This window comes from Sciurus vulgaris, assembly GCF_902686455.1.
Source record: "Sciurus vulgaris genome assembly, chromosome: 17".
Taxonomy (NCBI): domain Eukaryota; kingdom Metazoa; phylum Chordata; class Mammalia; order Rodentia; family Sciuridae; genus Sciurus; species Sciurus vulgaris.
The window spans coordinates 63,116,588-63,129,630 of NC_136478.1; the positions used below are offsets into that span (position 1 = coordinate 63,116,588).

Genomic DNA, 13,043 nt, shown 5'->3' on the forward strand with positions numbered 1-13,043 from the left:
ACTTTTGGTAGTATGGCCATTTTGACAATATTAATTCTGCTTATCCAAGAACATGGGAGATCTTTCCATCTTCTAAGGTTTTCTTTAATTTCTTTCTTTAGTGTTCTGTAGTTCTTATTGTAGTGGTCTTTCACCTCTTTTGTGGGATTGATTCCCAAGTATTTTATTTTTTTCGATGCTATTGTGATTGGGGTAGTTTTCCTAATTTCTCTTTCTGAAGATTCATCACTTATGTATAAAAATGCATTAGATTTATGTGCATTGACCTTATATCCCGCTATTTTACTGAATTCACTTATGAGTTCTAAAAGTTTTCTGGTGGAATTTCCTGGTTCCTCTAAATATATAATCATATCATCAGCAAATAGGTATAGTTTGAGTTCTTCTTTTCCTATTCGTTTCCCTTTAATTTCTTTGGTCTGTCTAATTGCTCTGGCTAGAGTTTCAAGGACGATATTGAATGGAAGTGGTGAAAGAGGGCATCCCTGCCTTGTTCCAGTTCTCAGTGGGAATGCTTTCAGTTTTTCACCATTTAGAATGATATTCGCCATGGGCTTAGCGTAGATAGCCTTTACAATGTTAAGGAATGTTCCCACTATCCCTATTTTTTCTAGAGTTTCGAGTATGAAGGAATGCTGTATTTTATCAAATGCTTTTTCTGCATCTATTGAAATAATCATGTGATTCTTAACTTTAAGTCTATTGATATGGTGAATTACATTTATTGTTTTCCTGATGTTGAACCTACCTTGCATCCGTGGGATAAAACCCACTTGATCATGGCACACTATCTTTTTAATATGTTATTGTATGCGATTTGCTAAAATTTTGTTGAGAATTTTTGTGTCGATGTTCATTAAGGATATGGGTCTGAAATTTTCTTTCCTCAATGTGTCTCTGTCTGATTTAGGTATCAGGGTAATATTGGCTTTATAGAATGAGTTTGGGAGGGTTCCCTCCTCTTCTATTTTATGGAATACTTTGAGAAGTATTGGAATGAGCTCTTCTTTAAAGGTTTTGAAGAACTTGGCTGAGAACCCATCTCGTCCTGTACTTTTCTTTGTTGGTAGGCTTTCAATGACTTCTTCTGTTTCATTACTTGAATTTGATCTATTTAAATTGTGTATGTCCTCCTCGTTCAGTTTAGGCAATTCATATGTCTCTAGAAACCTGTTGAAGTCTTTGAAATTTTCTATTTTGTTGGAGTATAGATTTTCAAAATAGCTCTAATTATGTTTAGTATTTCACTCGTGTCTGTTGTGATATTTCCTTGTTCATTCCGAATTTTAGAGATTTGGGTTTTCTCTCATCTTCTCTTTGTTAGTGTGGCTAAAGTTTTATCAATTTTGTTTATGTTTTCAAAGATCCAACTATTTGTATTGTCAATTTTTTTGTATTGTTTCTTTTGTTTCGAGTTCATTGATTTCAGCTCTGAGTTTAACCATGTCCTGTCTTCTACTACTTTTGGTGTTGGTCTGTTCTTCTTTTTCTAGTGCTTTGAGCTTAATGTTAGGTCGTTTGTTTGTTGAGGTTACTTCTTTTATTGAATGAACTCCTTGAAATAAATTTTCCTCTAAGTACTGCTTTCATAGTGTCCCAGAGATTTTGATATGATGTTTCTTTGTTCTCATTTACCTCTAAGAATTTTTTAATTTCCTTCCTAATATCTTCTGTTATCCATTCATCATACAATAGCATATTGTTTAATCTCCAGATGTTGGAGTAGTTTCTGTTTTTTACTCTTTCATTTATTTCTAATTTCAATCTATTATGATCTGATAAAATACAAGGTAGTGTCTCTATCTTCTTGTGTTTCCTAACATCAGCTTTGTGGCATAATATATGGTCTATTTTAGAGAAGGGTCCATGTGCTGCTGAGAAAAAAGTGTATTCGCTCTTGGTTGGATGGTATATTCTATAATTGTCAGTTAAGTCTAAATTATTGATTGTGTTATTGAGATCTATGGTTTCTTTGTTCAATTTTTGTCTGGAAGATCTGTCCAGTAGTGAGAGAGGCGTGTTAAAATCACCTAATATTACTGTGTTATTGTCTATTTGGTTTCTGAAATTGAGAAGGATTTGTTTGACATACATGGATGAGCCACTGTTTGGGGCATAGATGTTTATAATTGGTATGTCTTGCTGATTTATGCTTCCCTTAACCAGTATGAAATATCCTTATTTATCCCTTCTAACTTTGGCTTGAAGTCCACATTATCTGATATGAGGATGGATACCCCAGCTTTTTTGCTGAGTCTGTGTGCATGGTATGTTTTTCCCCATCCTTTCACCTTTAGTCTTTGGGTATCTCTTTCTATGAGGTGAGTTTCTTGCAGGCAACACATTGTTGCATCTTCCTTTTTAATATAATCTGCCAGTCTATGTCTTTTGAGTTCAGGCCATTAATATTCAGGGTTATTATTGAGATATGATTTGTATTCCTGGTCATTTGGCTCATTTTAAAAATTTTATTATTTCACAATTCCTTTAGGATAATTCCTTCCGTTGCTTATTTGCTTCTTTGTTTTTCATCTCCTCCCCATGGAATACTTTGCTGAGAATGTTCTGCAATGCTGGCTTTTTGTAAAATTTTTTGTGCTGGTTATAAAATTCTTGGTTGGCATCCATTATCTTTCAGGGCTTGAAAAATGTTGTTCCAGGCCCTTCTAGCTTTTAGGGTCTGAATTGAAAAGTCTTCTGATATTCTTATTGGTTTGCCCCTGAATGTAATTTGGTTCTTTTCTCTCACTGCCATTAAAAATTCTGTCTTTATTTTGTATGTTAGGTATTTACATTATAATGTGCCTTGGTTTGGGTCTGTTGTAATTTTGTGTATTTGGAGTCCTATAAGCCTCTTGTACTTGATCTTCCATTTCATTCTTCAGATTTGGGAAATTTTCTGAAAGTATTTCATTGAATAGATTGTTCATTCCTTTGGCTTGTTTCTCTCAGCCTTCCTCAATCCCAATAATTCTCAAATTTGGCATTTTCATGATATCCCATAGTTCTTGGAGATTCTGTTCATGATTTCTTACCATCTTCTCTGTTTGGTCAACTTTGTTTTCAAGGTTAAATATTTTGTCATTAATATCTGAGGTTCTGTCTTCCAGTTGTTCCATCCTATTGGTTATGCTTTCTATGGAGTTCTTAATTTGGTTTATTGTTTCCTTCATTTCAGGGATTTCTGTTTGGTTTTTCTTCAATATCTCTAACTCTTTATTGAAATGATATTTTGCTTCCTGTATTTGCTCTTTTACCTGTCGATTGGCACGATCATTCAACGCCTGCATTTGCTCTTTCATCTCATCGTTTGCTTCTCTGATCATTTTATTTATGTACAGTCTCAACTCCTTTTCTGTCATTTCTTCTGCCATGCTCTCATTGCATTTTATTGATGTAACATCTAGATTTGTTTGGGGCATTTTCTTTCCTTGTTTTCTTATATTGTTCAGGTATCAGTGGACCACTGAGATATTGCAGATTTCCTATATTGACTTATAATGTCTCTGAAGATTTCTAGTATATCCACTGTTAGTCTTCAGTAGGCTGAAGTCTTGGAAGAATTTGATAATGTGGTGCTCCACAAGGAAGCTGCCTCTCTAGGGGTGATGGCCTTCAGGTGGGGTATATTCCCTTCTCTTGGGCAGAGGTGCCTCCATTTGTTGACCAATGGTCATCCAAAGGGGAGCTAGGCTGCGGGCTAAGGCAAGGCCTGTTTGGGCCTGTGTCTCTGGTTTTACCATCCTTGTGGTGAAACCTCACCGGGCTGGGAAGACTCACCCAGTGGGGAGGTCTTGCTGGTCAGTTCCCCTCCTAGAGATTCCCCTGAATCCACAACTGTGTCCTGGGCTGGGCAGCTTTCCTCTGCAATGTTCCCAGGGACCTGGACCTACCTCCTGGGCCTGGCCTGGGAGCCTTGCCCTTTGCAGACGAGTCTCCTTAGGCTGCCCCTCCTCAGAGAATCTGCCCGCAGTCCTGGAACCTTCGCTCTGCTCCTCAGCTTGTCTCTTGAGGCTCTTCCACCAAGAAGCTGCCTAGGTCCTGGAACTCTGCTCTGCACCTAATCGCCTGGCTATGCAGCCCCTCCTCTGAGCAGCCACCTGGAGCCCCGTACAGTCGCTCTCAGTCCCAGTGACCCGCCGCATGCCTCTTCCTCCAGGCAGCCACCCAGTGTTCTGGTGCATTTCCTAGGAGTCCAAGCAAATCACTGCCCACCTCCTCCTCCCGATAGCCACCTGTAGCCCTGGTGCAGTCACTCTGAGTCCAAGCCACTCGCTGTGCTCCTCCTCTTCCTCTGAGCAGCCCCCTGGTGTTCAGGAGTGGTAGCTCTGAGTCCAAACAACTCACCGTGCACCCCCTCCTCTGGGCAGCCACCTGGAGCCCCGGTGGGTTGCTCTGAGTCCAAGCGCTGTGCTAAGTGGCCTCCTCTACGATGGTCCCAGTTGTCCGAGTTCACTGCTCCAGCAGGGGGAGGGGTGTCTCATTGGGCAATGCTACTTCACAAAGTTCCCTGCGTTTTGGTACTACCGCCCCATCTGGGATGCCTCCCCAATGGGAGAGACTCACCAGTTGGCTTCGAGTTGGTCCCAAGTCTCTGAATATCTCCTCTTCTTGAATCCTGAGTCCTGGAGCAACATGAAATGCAGCCACCCTCTAGTCTGTCATCTTGAAAACCTCCCTCATTTCCTCTTTTATCTGCAAACATCCCTTTGGTGTTTGGGAAGTCCTTGCTGTATATTCTATCTGCAAGTGAAGGGATAGAGCCACATGGATGGCAGCACACATGCAACACAGTCGCAACCTCTGCATTTGCACACTCATATGTATGTTTCATCACAATGTACACACTCATACTCAACCACACTTACATATGTGCCTGCATACACTCATTATTATAATCTCAGCTTCACTCTGGCAATGCAGTCATGAACACAACTGTCATGTTTCACTCTGTTAATCATTGATATGTTCATCTCCTCTGTGTGTACTGGGACCTTGTGTATATGTTTAAAATTGTGCTTATCGTTAAAAAAATTGATCCTTTTAACTGGTGCCAATGCAGTAATGAGATTATGGTTTGAGAAAAAAGAAAAAGAAGTTTTCTTACTATACTAGAAAGGGAAAAGTGCAGGGAACTCTTGTCCCAGAGACTGGAATTTTGCCATTATGGGGAACAGGAAGATTTTAAAGAAATGTTTAATGTGCTCCCTGTGTGTATGGGATTGTGCTTCACTCATTAATTTGGGAGATAGCCATTCCTTAGATCTTCTGGCCCATCCCTGAAATCTGAATCACTTGGTTTGCATGGTGGGTGTGTTCTCAAAGACAGATAACTGACTTAGTGTGGGAAAAAGGTAATCCCATTTCCCCTAAGGATAGGGAGAGGGAGAAGAAGAAAAGAAAAGAAATCCATATTAAAACAAACCTCAGTGGCGGAGCAGCAAGGCTATATATAAAGAATGAGGTGGACCACTGTGACATTTTCTCCAGGCCAGTGGATGCCAGCAAGGAGGAATCTTTATGCTATGAATGTGCCAAACCCACTGCTTGTGCCTGTACAGAAGGAGAACAATGAAGCCACTGGACCAAATCAGGAGCATAGAAAAGACAACTTCAGGAAATACAAACAGTGCTGCATATAATGAGTCTGTGATTTTGTTACCACCTATGTAGAAACAGAACCCAAAATCTCTTTTCTCTGTTATGTTTTCACTACTCCATTTGCCAATCATATTGAGAGGGACAATGGAATTTACCACCAAGTATAGCACCCACCTGAATGAAATGGAGAAGCCAATGTACCTTGGGACTTTTCCTTTGAGATCCTTATAACAGGAGTTCATGGAGCTGATGGAGATGTTCTGGAGGATGCTCAAGTGGCAGGTGATTGCAATGGAAACACTTCTGCCCACTTGACGAATATACAAAATGAGTTTGCACCAAAGATCACTGAGGAAATATTTTAACCCAAAGGCTGTCATTGTTTTGGAAATTCCTCTAGTGAGTATGACCAACAGGTTGGTTATCATCAGGTGACTGAAAATTACATCTGTGGACCTCAATGTTCACTCATGGCACAGAGAGAAATTTCCCAGAATTCCAACAGCAACCTGTGATAAGAGCAGAAGTCCTAGTGCCACATTTGTGGAGTCCATTTTGTCATTCAGCACATTGTCGTTTACATTATGGCAGCAGTCTTTCCTTTGAGCAAATTGACTTATTAAAAATAGTTGTTCCTAAGGACTGTGGTGAGCACCTCTACCCACTTTCTACCTGTGTGGCTGATGTAGGGAATCTCTGGAGCCCAGAATAATTCAGTCTGAGCAATGTAGACATTCTTCTTCAAATAATTTTTAAAACCAAGATAAACTTTCATTGCATGCACCTGTGGGATTGCAAAGATCTCAATATATACATGTTGCTGGGAGAATTAGCAGTCAGCTTTAAAGGAAAATGAGCCTTGTCAATCAGGTGATGGTAACCTGGGAGGAGCTATGAAAAGTGAGAGAAGCTGCATAGAAAGAATTTAGCATTTAATATTTCAGAATAAATTGATATTTGCTAATCATAATGGAAAAATAACTTGAATCACCATCCATACCATACAACAAATCAGATCTCAGTGAATTTCTGTCCTAAAGTTTAAAGATAAACAATGGCATTTTCATAATAAAAACAATATTTCTGTGGTTTTAGGAAAGAAAATATGCATCAAACAGCACAAACATCATTTTTACATGACTTTTTAATGTGAACTTTTACACTCCTGTGTTTTTTGCTTGTGACTTTTCACTCTGCTTTCCTGCCAGCTTACATCCCAATAACTTTACTTTTAAAGTTTAATACTGTATTCTGGAAGTGGATCACCAGAGTTTCTATTTCACACATTGTCTTTCCAGGAATAAGAGTATAGTGGAATCTATACATACATTATCCAAAAACACATCTTTGTTTCTAAACAATGACACATGAAATACTAATATCTGACAGATTAGTATAGGATAAAAATGAAGTCCTTGTTGATTTCATACTAAAAGCTTTTGTGTATTGAGAAAGTCATTGGTGAAACTGTCAGTAATAAAACAGAAATTGTGGAGGATATTTCAATACAAGAAACATGTCATAGAAGCTGGAGTGGATTCTGTGGCACTGAATGAATTGAAATAAAAAGGAAAATATTCTGAGTTTGTGATTAATGTTGGAATCTTATAAAACCAGTGAAAACACCAGAGTTATTTGGTCCTGACAAACACAATCCAGTTCTCATCGTCACTATGTTACCTTCTCTTGTGTGTCCAGCAGGGGGAGAAGTCTCCCCAGAGCCAGCACAGCACAGGGATTCAGAGAAGATGAGACTCCTGTCTGCACTAGGTGGACAGTGATGTGGAATTGGAAAAGAGCATCTTTTATCCAAGAAACAATCCCAGGTGTTGTCTTCCACACAGGATGAGGTGATCCTAACTGTTCCATCCTCATCTTTACTGCTGGCATGAAGCCATTATACTCATAGCCATCATAGCAGTTCAGATTTATTCTGTGACTTTCTAAAGTACTGTGAAGAGCAGATTAGTTGCTAACTATAGTTCTTAAACCTCTTGCAAATCAGAATTCAGTATTGGTGGTAGTTTCCAACTACAAATGTCCTCAGTGCTGATTTTCTTAAATAACTTTAGGAGTCATGAGTATTTGGCATCAGGTCAGGAACACGTTTACTTTTACTACTGATCTCACAGTGGAGGTATTAGTCCTTTCTCTCGTCTACCTCTACACTGAATCCGTTTCTACCCAGAATCCCTCTGAGGACATGAGGACATCCTCAGACTTCTTTTCCTTACTGACTCTGCTGAAATAAAGACTGATATTTAAAATACTCACTGTGTGAGATTTGGGCTCCGTGTGAGGTCTGGACAGCCATCATGGAGAAAGCCAGGCAGCTGCACCTGAGAAAAAGGTCTGTGCTCCTGTAACCTCACTTCCTGCCAGGGCTGCAATTATCACTTCACCTGTAGAGGCAATGACACTGCAGGCCTGGGGAGCCCAGGATATTGCTGAGGAACATTCTTCTAACTGGCTAATTACTCAGGAAATGATGAATTCCTTGTTAGTAACTTTGAAATAAGTGTTGAGGAGTTTGGGAGAGGCTGTTGCTATTCCATGATCCCTGGAGGCTGATGGGATCTCATATGGAAGGATCAGAAAATTGTGAGGTGTGACCTATGAGGAACTTACGTAAGGTTTTTGTGTCTCACTGGACTCCAGGCTTCCCTGACATCTTGACCCCAAATCTTACTAGTTATACTTTCTTTTCTGTCCTTCTCAAGCTCCATCCTCATTTGCAGGAATGGGACCTAGATCCAGGCCTATCGGGTGGCCCTGTGGCCTCATCTCCAGGCAGGAGGGGTAAAGAGAGTGCAGACCACATCCAGGACAAGTGCTCTTGATTGTGACATCTGATGGTGTCATAACATACATCCTTTGTGATGGAGCTCGTTACTAGGAAGGAACACTCAGTCAGAGAGTAGTCAACAGATGGTTTACTTGGAGTAGCTAGTGAGGGGCACTGTGTCAAGGCATCAGTGGGTGAAGGCTTGTGAACAGGGGTCCTGAACACAACTCTTGAAATGAACCAGGTTTCAGTGATGAGGAATGGGGTGTGCTGTAAACAGACCCAAGAAAAATGTGAACAAAGACCTTTTCCAGTATTTTTCATGGAGTGTTGAATAAGTACAACCTTGACATGCCCAGAGATGAGCTGCTTAACCATGACTGCATGAAGCACCTGCTGTCTGTGGTTCAGCAGCAGCTGACATGATGGTCCAGCTGGAGAAAACATCAGCAGGTCATAAACAGCAGCTGGCAGAGCAGAAGCGAGACATCCAGCATGCAAGCATGCAATCTGCAGGTCAACTCCCACCTTCAAGCCTGCAGGAGATGAGGAAGTACAAAGAGTTCCTGGAGTGAGTGGGCTCCCTACAGCTGGCCACAGTGAACCTTCTGGGGAAGATAATCTGGACCTCTGGGAGGCACTCCAGTCTTTATTCCTGCATCTCCAGGTGGAGAGTGACTGTCTTGCCTATATTGTCAATGGGCTGAAAATTCTCAGGAACATGCTTTAGAGACACGACACATTAAGGTCTGCCACACTAGAAATAATTCAGATGAACCAGCCCTACTGTGAGAACCACATGGCCATGTTCATCCCTGTCAAGAAGGCTGCTCTCCTGATGGCCTGTGAGACCAGCCTGTGGGTGATGATGTGTTTGGGAGCCAGGCCTTGTCATGATAGTTTGCATGGTGTGGAGGATATACAGGAAGCTGGAACAGCTATCAGGAAGAGAGGGAGACATTGAAAAACCCCATTTCTTGGGCAGTCTGGCCTGGAATTCCTCCACTCTCCTTAATACCTCTGCTGAGCTTAAGCTATTCATCTCCCTGAAATTCTAGCACTGAAGGGCCCTGAAAGGGAGAAATCCAGATTTCTGCCTTTTGCAGTATTACTTCCCCTAAAATATCTGTAAATTCTCAGACTGGAAGGGAAAGTCCCCATCTTTGTATTTTCTGCCTAGGGTCACTGAGTTCAGGAGTTTTCAGAAAGCACAAAGAGATTTTTTTTTTTTTCCTGAGGGGTTCAGGATAGAATGAGGGATCTCTAATCATTCCTATCCTCCTAATCCACTGCACAAGAGTAGGTTGCCAGTTGATTCTAAGCAGCACTAACAGGCAACTCTGGGGTCAAACATAAAGAAGAAGTATTTAGGTTGGACCCAAAACATGAGAAGTATCTATGAGCCCAGTCATTGACCATGACTGCTAGCCCTTAGGGAAATACTGGGCCTCTGTGCCAAGCACATTCCTGTTCAGCCCACCTTAAATGTGTAGGCTCCTCCTGAGTCTGCAGATGCACATGTTGGAATGCTGAAGATTTCAGATGAGTCCCTTCGCTACTTTCTGATAATGAGTGGTGACTGAGTTGTGGGTGGGAATTTGACTGTTGGGTTCAAGTGCATAGCAAGAAGCTGCTCTTTGTTTTTTGCTGAAATCAGGTAGACACTGCCTCTTGTGGCATGACCATTATAGTGCCAGAGACCCCACTCAATGCTGTGTTCTATTTTGTAATGATCATTTTTATAAATTTCCCTGGACAGTTTTTTCAATAGTTATTTTTTAGTAATACATAACAGTATAATCCATGTTGACAATTATAAAACCATGGAATATAAATTGTTGTAATTCAGTCACCAGTTCCTCTCCTTTCCCTTTTGTCTCCAACCCTCTGCTCCCTTTCCTCTCCTGATCATTCTGCCAGTTTCCCAGAGTACTTTTTTAAAGGAATTTCTTGTAGATACAGGATGATGGGCTTCACTATGGTATATTACTATATGCACATAGGAAAGTTATCTCAGATTCATTCCACTGACCTTCCTTTTCCATTCACCCTCCCTTTTTTTCATTCCCCTGTGTTCTCCACTAAACTTCTATTCTTTTTTGTTCCTCACCCTTATTTTGGGTTAGCTTCCACATATCTGATAAAACATTTGACCTTTGGTTTTGTGGATCGTCATCATTTGCTTAGCACAATAGTCTCCAGATCCATTCATCCATTTACTGGCAAAAGTCATAAAGTCATTCTTCTTTATGGCTTTTGCTGAAATACTCCATTCAGTATATATGCCACATTTTCATTATTCAGTCATGTGTTGAAGGGCCCCTATGTTGGTTCTATAGCTTATATAGTTCCAATTGATCAGCTATAAAATTTGAAGTGCAACACTGTAGTCTGCTGATTTTACATCATTTGGATATATATCAAGGAGTGGGATAACTGGGTCAAATGGTGGTTACATTCCTAGGGTTTTGAGGAACCTCAAGAAAACTTTCCAGGATGGTTGTACCAATTTGTAGTCCCACCAATGTTGAGAGTTCTTTGGACTGTTTCTGTGTATATTTCACAAATGCCATCCATTCGCAACTATTTTAGGTTAAGATTTACTAAAGGATAGAATGGCCTGGTTATCACTACTCTACTTGCTAGTCTAGCTAGATTGTTGTCATCTTAATTAATTAATTATTCTAAGAAAAGAAAAAAGAAGAGCCATCAATAAAAATGTTATTCATTTTTAATTCTCAAATCCCAAAGTGGTATTCTTTTAGAGTTTTCAGCAAGAAGAGGAACAAAAACAAATATAAAACGAAAACATAGAATCACTCAAATTTTCTGAGAAGTGTTTCTAACATGGTGAGAGTAAAAGGAAGATCATAGAGTCAAAATTTACATTAGGTGCCCTTTTATTCAATTCTATAATGGAATTTAATGATGATATGGGAATATTTTTGGAAAATGACTTATGTATATTGCCCAGGATTTATCGAATTCTAAACAGAACACTAAAACTAGCCAGAAGATTTTTCCAGCAGTGCTCCAGATTTAAAAGCACCCACATTAAGTGGATCAGTTAGCAAACTATCATTTTGATGAAGCATCACATTAGCCAATGCTTCCTTCTCAACCCAAAAGGACGGTTATCAGAATTATCTATAGTTGTACTTACTGAGAAAAAAGACACATTCCTTGACCAAATAATTAATGAAGAAATAGAAAATGTAATGGTCAAATCTCAGTCCTTTGTTCATGCAGTCCTGACGTCCACCCTGTATCCATTGTCATCTAAGAGCTTTGAGAGACACAGGTCACAGAGATTCTCCATCACTGCTGACCCACCTGAAAATCTGGGGTTTCGATGAATCGCCCTTCAGTTCAGTAACTTTTAGAGAATCTCATGAAAGCGACAGAAATTATTAGGCTCCTGGTTGTATTTCAACACAGGGAAGGGATACAGGTTACAGCCAGCCCAGGGAAGAAGCTGATAGGCAGAGCCCAGGAGTGGCTTCTAATATGAGCATTCCTGCCACCCCTTCTAGGGCATGGATGCCCTGCTTCTGGATACTGTCAGCCAGGGCAGCTCACGTAGGCCTTGGAGAATAGCCTGCCCCTGGAGCCTGTCACACACTGTCCATGGAGTTTCTTACCTTCAGCTTTTCCCGAGGCCAGGTGTTTACTGCAGGAAACCAAACCCATCAAACACAGTCAAACACAGTCTCTCCCCACAGGCATCGCATTTCAAGGGCCTGGAGTCCACTGCCCAGCAGGTAAGGGCAAAGACCTGGACACACAAGGCTAAGGCAGATTTTTAACTTCAGTCCAGCTTCTGGTCACTGCTGATGTATCTCTTACAGAAAAGTGAGCATGTTTGCCTGGACATCTGCATTTTGTACAGCACTGACAGGACCCAGGGAGCAGTGGGATCATGTGAGTATGTGCAGCATGTTGAAGAGTCAGAGGAGTAGAGAGAGAGTTTTAAAAAAGAATGAAATCCTGGCATTTGATGGTAAATGGATTGAGTTAGAGAATATCATGCTAAGGGAAATAAGACAAACCCAAAACACCAAAGGCCAAATGTTTTCTGTGATATGAGGAAGCTAAATTCACAATAAGGGTGGAATAAGGAGGAATAGAGTTACTTTATATTGGGTAGAGGGGAGTGAAGGGAGGGGAAGGGGTATGGGGTAAGGAATGATAGTAGAGTGAAACAGACATTATATCTTCATGTACATGTATGACTGCATGACCGATGTGATCCTGCAATATATATATAATCAGAAATAGAGAGATTACACTCCATTTATGTCTATCAAAAGATATAAATGCTTTCTACTGTCATGTACAACTAAATAGAACAAAAAATGAAAAAAAATAAAAAAAAGCAGTGACTCCATCTTTTGGATTTATTATAATAATTAGCACATATTAAGTTGATTACTCATTTCCGCCTCATCCTACCAACAATACTCTGGGTTTTCTTAGACTTCAGTACAGATTCAATTTGCAAGTTAAGGTGTATGAGCTGTATGGCTCATCACAGCCTTTCACACACACACACACACACACACACACACACACACACACAGAACGCATACGTGGCCTCTTAAGTGTGCAGCTGCACCTACATTCAATGCTTACATGTCCAGACCTTCCTATCATCTCA

General features: G+C 40.5%; 1 pseudogene across 1 annotated transcript in view; it reads right to left on the reverse strand.

Moving 5' to 3' along the window:
• LOC306648534 (vomeronasal type-1 receptor 4-like) overlaps positions 1 to 6,155 on the reverse strand; it is a 76,970-nt pseudogene extending 70,815 nt beyond the window's left edge. Inside the window, exon 1 of the transcript in view lies at positions 5,541 to 6,155. The product of the transcript in view is annotated as a vomeronasal type-1 receptor 4-like (transcript). The remainder of the gene's footprint in view (positions 1 to 5,540) is intronic.
• Positions 6,156 to 13,043: the final 6,888 nt, after the last annotated feature.